The sequence below is a fragment of the Leopardus geoffroyi genome, chromosome A2, assembly GCF_018350155.1.
Source record: "Leopardus geoffroyi isolate Oge1 chromosome A2, O.geoffroyi_Oge1_pat1.0, whole genome shotgun sequence".
NCBI classification, from domain to species: domain Eukaryota; kingdom Metazoa; phylum Chordata; class Mammalia; order Carnivora; family Felidae; genus Leopardus; species Leopardus geoffroyi.
The window spans coordinates 128,614,763-128,627,791 of record NC_059331.1 but is presented as its reverse complement, the minus strand read 5'-3'; positions in this window follow the sequence as shown (position 1 = coordinate 128,627,791).

The following is a 13,029-nucleotide window of genomic DNA, read 5'->3' as shown; positions in this document are numbered from 1 at the left end:
GAGCTGAAGTTGGATGCTTAACTGACTAAGCCACCCAGGCACCCCAGTTTAGTTGCTTTTTAGTAAGACAATTTAGTAAAACAAATAACCAAGGGTGCCTGGGTGGCTCAGTCGGTTGAGCGTCCGACTTCAGCTCACAGTTCTTGGGTCTGAGCCCCGCATCAGGCTCTGTGCTGACAGATCAAGGCCTAAAGCCTGCTTCAGATTCTGTGTCTCCCTCTCTCTCTGCTCCTCCGCTGCTCACACTCTGTCTCTCTCCAAAAATAAATAAAGATTAAAAAAGTAATAATAAAAAAAATTTTTAAAGCAACCAAAAAATTTACTGAAAATACTAACATAGATAATATATAAATTAGGATAAGATTTAAATACTCCAAAGATACATATCTAATTTTCTCCATAACTCTACCTGTTAAAATCATGTATTAGTTACTACTTCACCTAACTTTATTTTCTGCCACCCAACTAGAATAGAACCACCCTTTTTAACTCTTCAAATATCTTCTTGATTGCTCAGTGTTTCTTAGACTTGGCTTTTCTACAGAAACTACAACCAACTCTGCATCTAAAGCCATTTTAAGGGATTTTATTTGAGGACACTCTTTCAAGCAGGAAAGACTGCCTATTTACTAATGAAAGAAATCCTCTCATTCAATATTCTCACAAGTGCTTACCTAGACATAACTACCAACATCTCACTCACCTTGAAAGAAAGTATACAACATCAGCATAAGCAGCACAAAACCCTGTGATTATGCTTTCCCTAGTTGAAAAGAAAATCATAACCACTTCATTACCTACTCTGTTTCTTTTTTCACCAGCCTAAAATTTTCCTTAAAAAACCCAATTTCATTTGCCACTTCTACTTTATGACATTAGAAACACAGTAACACTTTTTTGTCAAAACATAATATTTTTAAGATAATAGAAAATAACTTGGTAAAGTGACCTGTCTCACGATAAGATGTTACCTGGCAGGGATAGAGGATGAGATAAAATAGTGGAGAGCCCAGTGACAAGGTAGGGTTGTTAGATACCAACTCCTTGGGGATATCACCTTTCCTCTTCAATCCCTCTTTCCCCAAAACCTAACCCAGTGCCTGTTTTGCTATTTTTATCAAAGAGCTTTACATTTTTCACTATTTGACTCTGAAAATGAAATGTTGAAACTGATTAGGTAAATTAATCCAGGGTTTAAGACAGATAGGTAAGAGTTTATTCAGTCATTGCTCCTGGTGTGAATTTAAGCATGACATTGTTTTTAGTGGCTCTGTTTTTCAAAAAGCAGATTGTAGAAGAGCTCAAATATGCAGATTCTTCACCTGAGCCACTCAAGCAGGTAGCCAGATGATCCATTTGTCACCAGGGTATACAGGAAGATAAGTGGATTGCCAGAAGCAAAACAGCCTTCTTTATCCTGTGATGCCCCATTTTTTTTTTTTTTTCAGATACTTAGGGACACAGGTTGTATCTCTCAATCTGTTTATAACCACACAACTATAAATAACATGATCTCCCTCAGGCATCTTGTGAACAATAAAAAGAAGTTTCCAAGAATAATAATACTAAAAGTCAATGAACTATATTAATACAGTATAAAAACAAAGTTGTTCGCTGGCAATTTGGTGGCGTAAGATAGGAGGTTCATTGAAAATTCTTAACTAGGAGAGATTTTTATGTTACCCCAGGATATCTCCTCTATCTTCCTCTGAATATTGAGTTTTAAATGAATAAAGGCAATTTTATAAAAATCCTATAAAACAGAGACATAACCTTCCCCGTCCAAGAGGAAAAATTTAAATGAAACAAAATGCATTGATAATAACCTACTGATAATTTTGGCCAACGGTAAAATAACCTCAGCCTTGGAGTAGAAATTTACCATATTAAATGCAATTTTTCACAAAATGCATCCACAGATCACTTGCAAAATTCAGATTCCTATGTTCCAAACAAATCTACTAAATCATCCTTGAAAATGGGGAGAACTGCATATTTGACAAGGTTCTCAAGTGATTCTTTAGTATACTAAAGTTTGAGAACCACTAGTCTAGAGTTATTCATTATTTTCCAGAGAACATTTCTAGACTGCATGGTAAAATAGTGTATTATACATACCCACCCAAAATGTACAATAACAAACTCACTCAAGGAGAGTCATCTACACAGGGACTTGTCTTCATTTGGTTTCTTTTTATTGTAAAATACGTCAACTCTCCCTGTTGCCCAGTTGATTGTCAAAGCATTTGAATATTATTTAATAAACCATTTCAAAATGCTATACTTTTTAATCTTTTCAAAGAAATTAACACTGGAATTTCTGCTATACTATTCATATCAAGTTCAATTATAGAATTTCTGTGGAGTGGTTAACTGAAGGATGTTCAGTTTATCTCTCCATATTGATATTCCAAAATTATCCCTGAGTCAAACCAAACTACCAGGCAGCAGACATACTTGTCCCTGATAGGACAATTGAATGAGATACTTTAGCAAACCTACACTTTGATTGCTGTGGTGTGTTAGCAGCAAGCTTTCTCTAATATCCATTGGGAAGACACAGTTGAGGACTTTTTTTGAGCACATCACAGTATATATCCATTAGGAAGACCCATGGTTTGCTTACCAAGGACAACAATAGCTCTTCCCTATCCATAAATGATCTTGTACTTCTCTTTGCTTCGGCTACTTGGATTAGTAGTATGAAGTATCTAATATCACAAATTTCATGGAAAACTTAATTCTAGCTGACACTATTTCCCTTTTTTTAAAATGTTCCCTTCCTTTTCTTTTGAAACTGTTTACCTACCTTTTTTTTTTTTTTTTTTTTTGCAAAACCAAAGGTTGTTTAATTCAATTTCAAATGAAAAAATTGGTAAATAGCAAGACTTAACCAAAAAATAATTAAAAGGGACAAGTGAACAATGTTAGGAATAAATGGGGGTACATTACAATAAAGCCTACAAAGCATTAAAACAGAGTAAATATTCTAAACACTTTTTGCCCCCCAACTTGCAAGTTTAGATAAAATGAAATCAGAATCATATCTCTAAAACATTTTTTCTAAATCATATCTCTAAAACAAAAAATACAAAAGAAAAAATAATTTCCAACTAATCTTTGAGGTCAGCATAACCTCGATACAAAACTTGATAAAACCAGAAGTTCCCAGCCAATCTTTGTTAGGAACATGGATTAAGTATCTTAAAACTATATTAGAATGTTTGAGAGCCTTGGTGGCTCAGTTGGTTGTCTGACTTCAGCTCAGGTCATGGTCTCATGATCCATGTTTTTTGTTTTTTGTTTTGTTTTTTTTTTAATATATGAAAATTATTGTCAAATTGGTTTCCATACAACACCCAGTGCTCATCCCAAAAGGTGCCCTCCTCAATACCCATCACCCACCCTCCCCTCCCTCCCACCCCCCATCAACCCTCAGTTTGTTCTCAGTTTTTAACAGTCTCTTATGCTTTGGCTCTCTCCCACTCTAACCTCTTTGTTTTTTGTTTTTTTTTTTTTCCCTTCCCCTCCCCCATGGGTTTCTGTTAAGTTTCTCAGGAGCCACATAAGAGTGAAACCATATGGTATCTGTCTTTCTCTGTATGGCTTATTTCACTCAGCATCACACTCTCCAGTTCCATCCACGTTGCTACAAAAGGCCATATTTCATTTTTTCTCATTGCCACGTAGTATTCCATTGTGTATATAAACCACAATTTCTTTATCCATTCATCAGTTGATGGACATTTAGGCTCTTTCCATAATTTGGCTATTGTTGAGAGTACTGCCATGAACATTGGGGTACAAGTGCCCCTATGCATCAGTACTCCTGTATCCCTTGGATAAATTCCTAGCAGTGCTATTGCTGGGTCATAGGGTAGGTCTATTTTTAATTTTTTGAGGAACCTCCACACTGCTTTCCAGAGCGGCTGCACCAATTTGCATTCCCACCAACAGTGCAAGAGGGTTCCCGTTTCTCCACATCCTCGCCAGCATCTATACTCTCCTGATTTGTTCATTTTGGCCACTCTGACTGGCGTGAGGTGATACCTGAGTGTGGTTTTGATTTGTATTTCCCTGATAAGGAGCGACGCTGAACATCTTTTCATGTGCCTGTTGGCCATCCGGATGTCTTCTTTAGAGAAGTGTCTATTCATGTTTTCTGCCCATTTCTTCACTGGGTTATTTGTTTTTCGGGTGTGGAGTTTGGTGAGCTCTTTATAGATTCTGGATACTAGCCCTTTGTCCGATATGTCATTTGCAAATATCTTTTCCCATTCCGTTGGTTGCCTTTTAGTTTTGTTGGTTGTTTCCTTTGCTGTGCAGAAGCTTTTTATCTTCATAAGGTCCCAGTAATTCACTTTTGCTTTTAATTCCCTTGCCTTTGGGGATGTGTCGAGTAAGAAATTGCTACGGCTGAGGTCAGAGAGGTCTTTTCCTGCTTTCTCCTCTAAGGTTTTGATGGTTTCCTGTCTCACATTCAGGTCCTTCATCCATTTTGAGTTTATTTTTGTGAATGGTGTGAGAAAGTGGTCTAGTTTCAACCTTCTGCATGTTGCTGTCCAGTTCTCCCAGCACCATTTGTTAAAGAGACTGTCTTTTTTCCATTGGATGTTCTTTCCTGCTTTGTCAAAGATGAGTTGGCCATACGTTTGAGGGTCTAGTTTTAGGGCTTCTATTCTATTCCATTGGTCTATGTGTCTGTTTTTGTGCCAATACCATGCTGTCTTGATGATGACAGCTTTGTAGTAGAGGCTAAAGTCTGGGATTGTGATGCCTCCTGCTTTGGTCTTCTTCTTCAAAATTCCTTTGGCTATTCGGGGCCTTTTGTGGTTCCATATGAATTTTAGGATTGCTTGTTCTAGTTTCGAGAAGAATGCTGGTGCAATTTTGATTGGGATTGCATTGAATGTGTAGATAGCTTTGGGTAGTATTGACATTTTAACAATATTTATTCTTCCAATCCATGAGCAGGGAATGTCTTTCCATTTCTTTAAATCTTCTTCAATTACCTTCATAAGCTTTCTATAGTTTTCAGCTTTCATAAGTTTTCTGTAGTTTTCAGTACAGATCCTTTACATCTTTGGTTAGATTTATTCCTAGGTATTTTATGCTTCTTGGTGCAATTGTGAATGGGATCAGTTTCTTTATTTGTCTTTCTGTTGCTTCATTGTTAGTGTATAAGAATGCAACTGATTTCTGTACATTGATTTTGTATCCTGCAAATTTGCTGAGTTCATGTATCAGTTCTAGCAGACTTTTGGTGGAGTCTATCGGATTTTCCATGTATAATATCATGTCATCTGCAAAAAGCGAAAGCTTGACTTCATCTTTGCCAATTTGGACGCCTTTGATTTCCTTTTGTTGTCTGATTGCTGATGCTAGAACTTCCAGCACTATATTAAACAACAGCGGTGAGAGTGGGCATCCCTGTCGTGTTCCTGATCTCAGGGAAAAAGCTCTCAGTTTTTCCCCGTTGAGGATGATGTTAGCTGTGGGCTTTTCATAAATGGCTTTTATGATCTTTAAGTATGTTCCTTCTATCCCGACTTTCTCAAGGGTTTTTATTAAGAAAGGGTGCTGGATTTTGTCAAAGGCCTTTTCTGCATCGATTGACAGGATCATATGGTTCTTCTCTTTTTTTTTTGTTAATGTGATGTATCACGTTGATTGATTTGCGAATGTTGAACCAGCCCTGCATCCCAGGAATGAATCCCACTTGACCATGGTGAATAATTCTTTTTATATGCCGTTGAATTCGATTTGCTAGTCTCTTATTGAGAATTTTTGCATCCATATTCATCAGGGATATTGGCCTGTAGTTCTCTTTTTTTACTGGGTCTCTGTCTGGTTTAGGAATCAAAGTAATACTGGCTTCATAGAATGAGTCTGGAAGTTTTCCTTCCCTTTCTATTTCTTGGAATAGCTTGAGAAGGATAGGTATTATCTCTGCTTTAAATGTCTGGTAGAACTCCCCTGGGAAGCCATCTGGTCCTGGACTCTTATTTGTTGGGAGATTTTTGATAACCGATTCAATTTCTTCGCTGGTTATGGGTCTGTTCAAGCTTTCTATTTCCTCCTGATTGAGTTTTGGAAGTGTGTGGGTGTTTAGGAATTTGTCCATTTCTTCCAGGTTGTCCAATTTGTTGGCATATAATTTTTCATAGTATTCCCTGATAATTGTTTGTATCTCTGAGGAATTGGTTGCAATAATTCCATTTTCATTCATGATTTTATCTATTTGGGTCCTCTCCCTTTTCTTTTTGAGAAGCCTGGCTAGAGGTTTGTCAATTTTGTTTATTTTTTCAAAAAACCAACTCTTGGTTTCGTTGATATGCTCTACAGATTTTTTAGATTCTATATTGTTTATTTCTGCTCTGATCTTTATTATTTCTCTTCTTCTGCTGGGTTTAGGCTGCCTTTGCTGTTCTGCTTCTATTTCCTTTAGGTGTGCTGTTAGATTTTGTATTTGGGATTTTTCTTGTGTCTTGAGATATGCCTGGATTGCAATGTATTTTCCTCTCAGGACTGCCTTCGCTGCGTCCCAAAGCGTTTGGATTGTTGTATTTTCATTTTCGTTTGTTTCCATATATTTTTTAATTTCTTCTCTAGTTGCCGGGTTCACCCACTCATTCGTTAGTAGGGTGTTCTTTAACCTCCATGCTTTTGGAGGTTTTCCAGACTTTTTCCTGTGGTTGATTTCAAGCTTCATAGCATTGTGGTCTGAAATTATGCATGGTATAATTTTAATTCTTGTAAACTTATGAAGGGCTGTTTTGTGACCCAGTATATGATCTATCTTGGAGAATGTTCCATGTGCACTCGAGAAGAAAGTATATTCTGTTGCTTTGGGATGCAGAGTTCTAAATATATCTGTCAAGTCCATCTGATCCAATGTCTCATTCAGGGCCCTTGTTTCTTTATTGACCGTGTGTCTAGATGATCCATCCATTTCTGTAAGTGGGGTGTTAAAGTCCCCTGCAATTACCACATTCTTATCAATAAGGTTGCTTATGTTTATGAGTAATTGTTTTATATATTTGGGGGCTCCGGTATTCGGCACATAGACATTTATAATTGTTAGCTCTTCCTGATGGATAGACCCTGTAATTATTATATAATGCCCTTCTTCATCTCTTGTTACAGCCTTTAATTTAAAGTCTAGTTTGTCTGATATAAGTATGGCTACTCCAGCTTTCTTTTGGCTTCCAGTAGCATGATAAATAGTTCTCCATCCCCTCACTCTCAATCTAAAGGTGTCCTCAGGTCTAAAATGAGTCTCTTGTAGACAGCAAATAGATGGGTCTTGTTTTTTTTATCCATTCTGATACCCTATGTCTTTTGGTTGGCACATTTAATCCATTTACATTCAGTGTTATTATAGAAAGATACGGGTTTAGAGTCATTGTGATGTCTGTATGTTTTATGCTTGTAGTGATGTCTCTGGTACTTTGTCTCACAGGGTCCCCCTTAGGATCTCTTGTAGGGCTGGTTTAGTGGTGACAAATTCCTTCAGTTTTTGTTTGTTTGGGAAGAGCTTTATCTCTCCTTCTATTCTAAATGACAGACTTGCTGGATAAAGGATTCTCGGCTGCATATTTTTTCTGTCTAGCACACTGAAAATCTCGTGCCAATCCTTTCTGGACTGCCAAGTTTCAAAAGAGAGATCAGTCACGAGTCTTATAGGTCTCCCTTTATATGTGAGGGCATGTTTATCCCTTGCTGCTTTCAGAATTTTCTCTTTATCCTTGTATTTTGCCAGTTTCACTATGATATGTCATGCAGAAGATCGATTCAAGTTACGTCTGAAGGGAGTTCTCTGTGCCTCTTGGATTTCAATGCCTTTTTCCTTCCCCAGTTCAGGGAAGTTCTCAGCTATTATTTCTTCAAGTACCCCTTCAGCACCTTTCCCTCTCTCTTCCTCCTCTGGGATACCAATTATGCGTATATTATTTCTTTTTAGTGTATCACTTAGTTCTCTAATTTTCCCCTCATACTCCTGGATTTTTTTATCTCTCTTTTTCTCAGCTTCCTCTTTTTCCATAACTTTATCTTCTAGTTCACCTATTCTCTCCTCTGCCTCTTCAATCCGAGCCGTGGTGGTTTCCATTTTGTTTTGCATTTCATTTAAAGCGCTTTTCAGCTCCTCGTGACTGTTCCTTAGTCCCTTGATCTCTGTAGCAAGAGATTCTCTGCTGTCCTCTATACTGTTTTCAAGCCCAGCGATTAATTTTATGACTATTATTCTAAATTCACTTTCTGTTATATTATTTAAATCCTTTTTGATCAGTTCATTAGCTGTTGTTATTTCCTGGAGATTCTTCTGAGGGGAATTCTTCTACTTGGTCATCTTGGATAGTCCCTGGAGTTGTGAGGACCTGCAGGGCACTTCCCCTGTGCTGTGGTGTATAACTGGAGTTGGTGGGCGGGGCCGCAGTCAGTCCTGATGTCTGCCCCCAGCCCACCGCTGGGGCCACAGTCAGACTGGTGTGTGCCTTCTCTTCCCCTCTCCTAGGGGCGGGATTCACTGTGGGGTGGCATGGCCCGTCTGGGCTACTTGCACACTGCCAGGCCTGTGATGCTGGGGATCTGGTGTATTTGCTGGGGTGGGTAGGCAAGGTGCACGGGGGAAGGAGGGGCAGGCTTAGCTCGCTTCTCCTTAGGTGATCCACTTCAGGTGGGGCCCTGTGGCAGCGGGAGGGAGTCAGATCCGCTGCCGGAGGTTTGGCTCCGCAGAAGCACAGAGTTGGGTGTTTGCGAGGAGTGAGCAAGTTCCCTGGCAGGAACTGGTTCCCTTTGGGATTTTGGCTGGGGGATGGGCGGGGGAGATGGCGCTGGCGAGCACCTTTGTTCCCCACCAAACTGAGCTCTGTCCTCCGGGGGCTCAGCAGCTCTCCCTCCCTTTGTCCTCCAGCCTTCCTGCTTTCTGAGCAGAGCTGTTAACTTATGACCTCCCAGACGCTAAGTCGCGCTTGCTGTCGGAACACAGTCTGTCAGGCCCCTCAGCTTTTGCCAGCCACACTCGGGGGCTCTGCTTGGCCGGCGAGCCACCCCTCCGCCCCCGCTCCCTCCCGACAGTCCGTGGAGCACGCACCGCCTCACCGCCCTTCCTACCCTCTTTCATGGACCTCTCGTCTGTGCTTGGCTCCGGAGACTCTGTTCTGCTAATCCTCTGGCGGTTTTCTGGGTTATTTAGGCAGGTGTAGGTGGAATCTAAGTGATCAGCAGGACGCGCGGTGAGCCCAGTGTCCTCCTACGCCGCCATCTTCCCTCTCCTACCTACCTTTTTTTTTGCTTTTTTATTTTTATTTTTCTTCACTTACTTTAATTTTCACCTTGCCTGTCATGTTTTTTCTCTGAAGCTTCTTGAATCATTTTTGGAACGACAAAGGACATTAATAAGCCAATAAGCCTTAACTAAACTAATGACCAATAGTTGCATAGTTATAACTATTCAAAATCCCACTAGCTATAACTCCTATTATACAAATTTTATCTTTCAACCTTCCATGTAAAATCTCTAATACACAAATTCAACATTTAACATTATACTTACAATAAGAAAAAAAAATAATCATTAGGACTTGACTAAGAATAGGATGGGCAATCATGGGGACATAGTGAGTTCTCCATTACAGGACGTAATCAAGCAAAAGCTAAGTGGCTACTTAGTAAGCACATTGTAGAAGAGTTTTATGTCAAATAACACATTGCATGACAAATATCTGGAGTCTCTTCCAACTCTGATATTCTTAAATCTATTGCTTAAAAAAATTACATAATGTTATCAGGGGGAAAAAAAGTCAGCAGAAGAATTAAAAGAAACATGCATTTCTCAGTAAGAGTATTTATTTTTTTTAAGTTTATTTATTTATATTGAGAGAGAGAGAGAGAGAGAGTCTGTGTGCAACGTGTGAGGGAGGGGCAGAGAAAGAGGGGGAGAGAGAGAATCCCAAGCAGGCTACACGCTATCAGTGCAGAGCCTGATGTGGGGCTTGAACTCATGCAAGTGAGATTATGACCTGAGCCAAAACCAAGAGTTGATGCTTAATTGACAAGTTTAAACCCCAGTAAAGAGCCACCCACGTGCCCCAGAAAAGAGTATTTCTAAATACATTATCAGGAAAAAAGTTATATTCCTAGAAATAGACTGAATAAAAATTTTCCATATTGTATCTTTTTTGCAAACATTAGCAGGCGTGCATTGCATGCCTAGGTCCCCAGTTTCTATCTCAAATTGTATCAATGAACAAGCTAAAATTAAGTCTGAGGGGGATTTAAGGACTTAAGTTCAGCTTTTGCTTCATATTTCTTCTGACAAAACTGTTTTTAGAAATAGAATCTTCAGTGCCAGGAAATCAATTAATTTTAAAAATTGCCAACATTGCCAATAACCAGTAATATGAATGTAACCCTTTTGCATTGAGGGTGTGGAGAAATTAAATGACCAAACACATTCTGCTAAATCCAGCCTAGAGAGAATGTTGTTTCCCTGCAGTGAGGCTCTTTGAAATGAGGGATGGAAACAGTAATGAAGGAAAAGGCATCTGAGTAATCGTACAAAGCCTTCCAAGTGGCACTCAGCCCAGAAGACACTTTTGTTCTGTCTAAAGGCAAAAAAAATCTATAAAGACCCATGTGACCCCAGCATTTCAGGGCACAGTGGGGCTGTCTCCAAAAGAGAGCCCTTCTGTTAAGGCAAGGTTTATGCAAATTGGTAATAACAATTACAAATAAAAATGATGATCAAGATAATGAATATTATTATTGAATTCAAGAACAGCGTGCAATGTAAAATTAAACACAGAGATATTGCAAACACTGAGATTGAGAACTTTATGCCATTTATATACTAATTTAACACTGACTAGGACCAGACCAGATGGGGGCACAGAGAGAGGTTTTACTGTTTTCAGTCTCTCTTTCTGATCTAGAGTAGTGGTCAGCAAACCACAGCCTATGAGCCATAGCTGGTCTACCATGTAATTTTGTATTAAAAAAAAAAAGAAAAAAAAGGTTTTATTAGAACACAACCACACCATCCTCTATGTCCTTCCATGGTTTTTTTACACTACAGCAGCAGCATTGAGTATATCAGGGATGATATAACTGGCAAAGACTGATGGCATCTGATCTAAAGTATAGTCAAGTTTTCATGAATGTCTGTGCATGCTTCCTGTTGAACTACATTTTTAATAATTCTTTATGAAAGTATTTGCAGGAGGGAAGATTGCTCACTTTTGTATCACTGGCAGTACCTTAACTTACCTCTCTTTCTTGAGTGATACTTTTCAGTGTTAAAATCATTCAACATTTTTAAAAAAATTTTTTAATGTTTATTTATTTTTGAGAGAGAAAGAGAGACAGAGCATGAGTGGGAGAGGGTCAGAGAGGGAGACACAGAATCCAAAGCAGGCTCCAGGCTCTGAGCTGTCAGCACAGAGCCCCATGCAGGGCTCGAGCCCATGGACCACAAGATCATGACCTGAACCAAAGTCAGACACTTAACTGAGTCACACATTCAGCATTTAAAAAAAAAAATTTTAATGCTTATTTATTTTTGAGAGAGAGAGAGAGAAAGTGCAAGCAGGAAAGGGGCAGAGAGAGAGGGAGACACAGATTCCAAAGCAGGCTCCAGGCTCTGAGTTGTCAGCCTAGACAGAGCCCAATGCAGGGCTTGAACTCACAAACAGTGAGATCATGACCTGAGCTGAAGTCAGGCACTCAACCAACTGAGCCACCCAGGCACCCCAGCATTTTTAAAAACCATTTACTCCTCCTTTAGCTCTTAGCATTGCGGATAAGAAGTCTGCTTCAAGTGTAGTTGCTGTGTAAATAATTTGTCTTTCCTCCCTACTTGTTCTTGAAATTTCATTCTCATCCTTGGTATTTTCAGTTTGGGGATAACATTTTTGTGTGGTTTTAAGACTACCTATCCTGATGCACAGTGACTGTGCACTTTCAACTTTAGTTTATAGGTCTTCTTTGTGTTGAAAAATTTGCAGCCATTACTTTTTTTTTTGCATACTGATTTTTTATTCCCTTCTTTTCTCTTCCTTAGTCTTAATCTTCCTTAACTGTTATCCTATCTCCCCTGTTCCATAGGTTCTCCTTTACATTTCTTCATCTCAGCATCACACTATGTTAAATTCAAGGCACCTCACAATCATTTTTGGATTCATTGAATTCTCTCTTCAATGGTGTACAGATTAAAGACTATATTTTTTCACTTCCAGGATTTTGAATTAGTTAATTGTCAAATACATCTTTTCTTGTTTTCTTTTTTTTTTGTTTGTTTGTTTGTTTAGTTGCTTGGTTTTTGGGTTTTGTTTGTTTTTGTCTGTTTTGCTTTCAGGTGTTCCTTTTTATAAATATTAGCTCCTTTATCACACTTCTGAATTTACTACTCAAATACTTCAAAGCCATTTTTAGATCTTTTATTTTCATTTTGTGAGCATACATGTTTTCCCCATTAGTTCAGTTGGGAGCAGTCTTCCTCTACCTGACTTATATATTTCAGAGTATTGCGTTGTCAGTTCATCCTTAGAAGGGATTTTGTCACTGTCATTGTTGCTGTTCTTGCTGTTGCTGTTGTCATTTTTCTTCCGTCTCTTCACATCCATTCTTTTCTAGGAATTTGGGAGTTTCCCTTACCTGACATTCCTACCTCACTCTCCCATGCAGAAATAGGTCTAATGCTGGCAACTTGGAGCTCCTCACCAATAGCAACCTCAAGAATATTCAGCCCCTGCCACAGAAGTAGCCATATCTTTTCTCTATTTCCATAAACATTCAACTTCATATAAGCCATTAGCTAGGCAATTATCATCACACCTTTCTTTCAGGCTTTTTTGAGAACCTGGTTTCATGCCATGAACTAGCTTTAGCCCTTTATCTTATTTGAGATACACTTGAATACTGTCAATCCGTAGGAGATAAATTTTTCCCAATTCCAGGACCCAGAGTCCCACCTTGCTTGATGCTTGTGTTTTTTTTTTCCATTTCTAGTCTATAGAAATATATATCTTC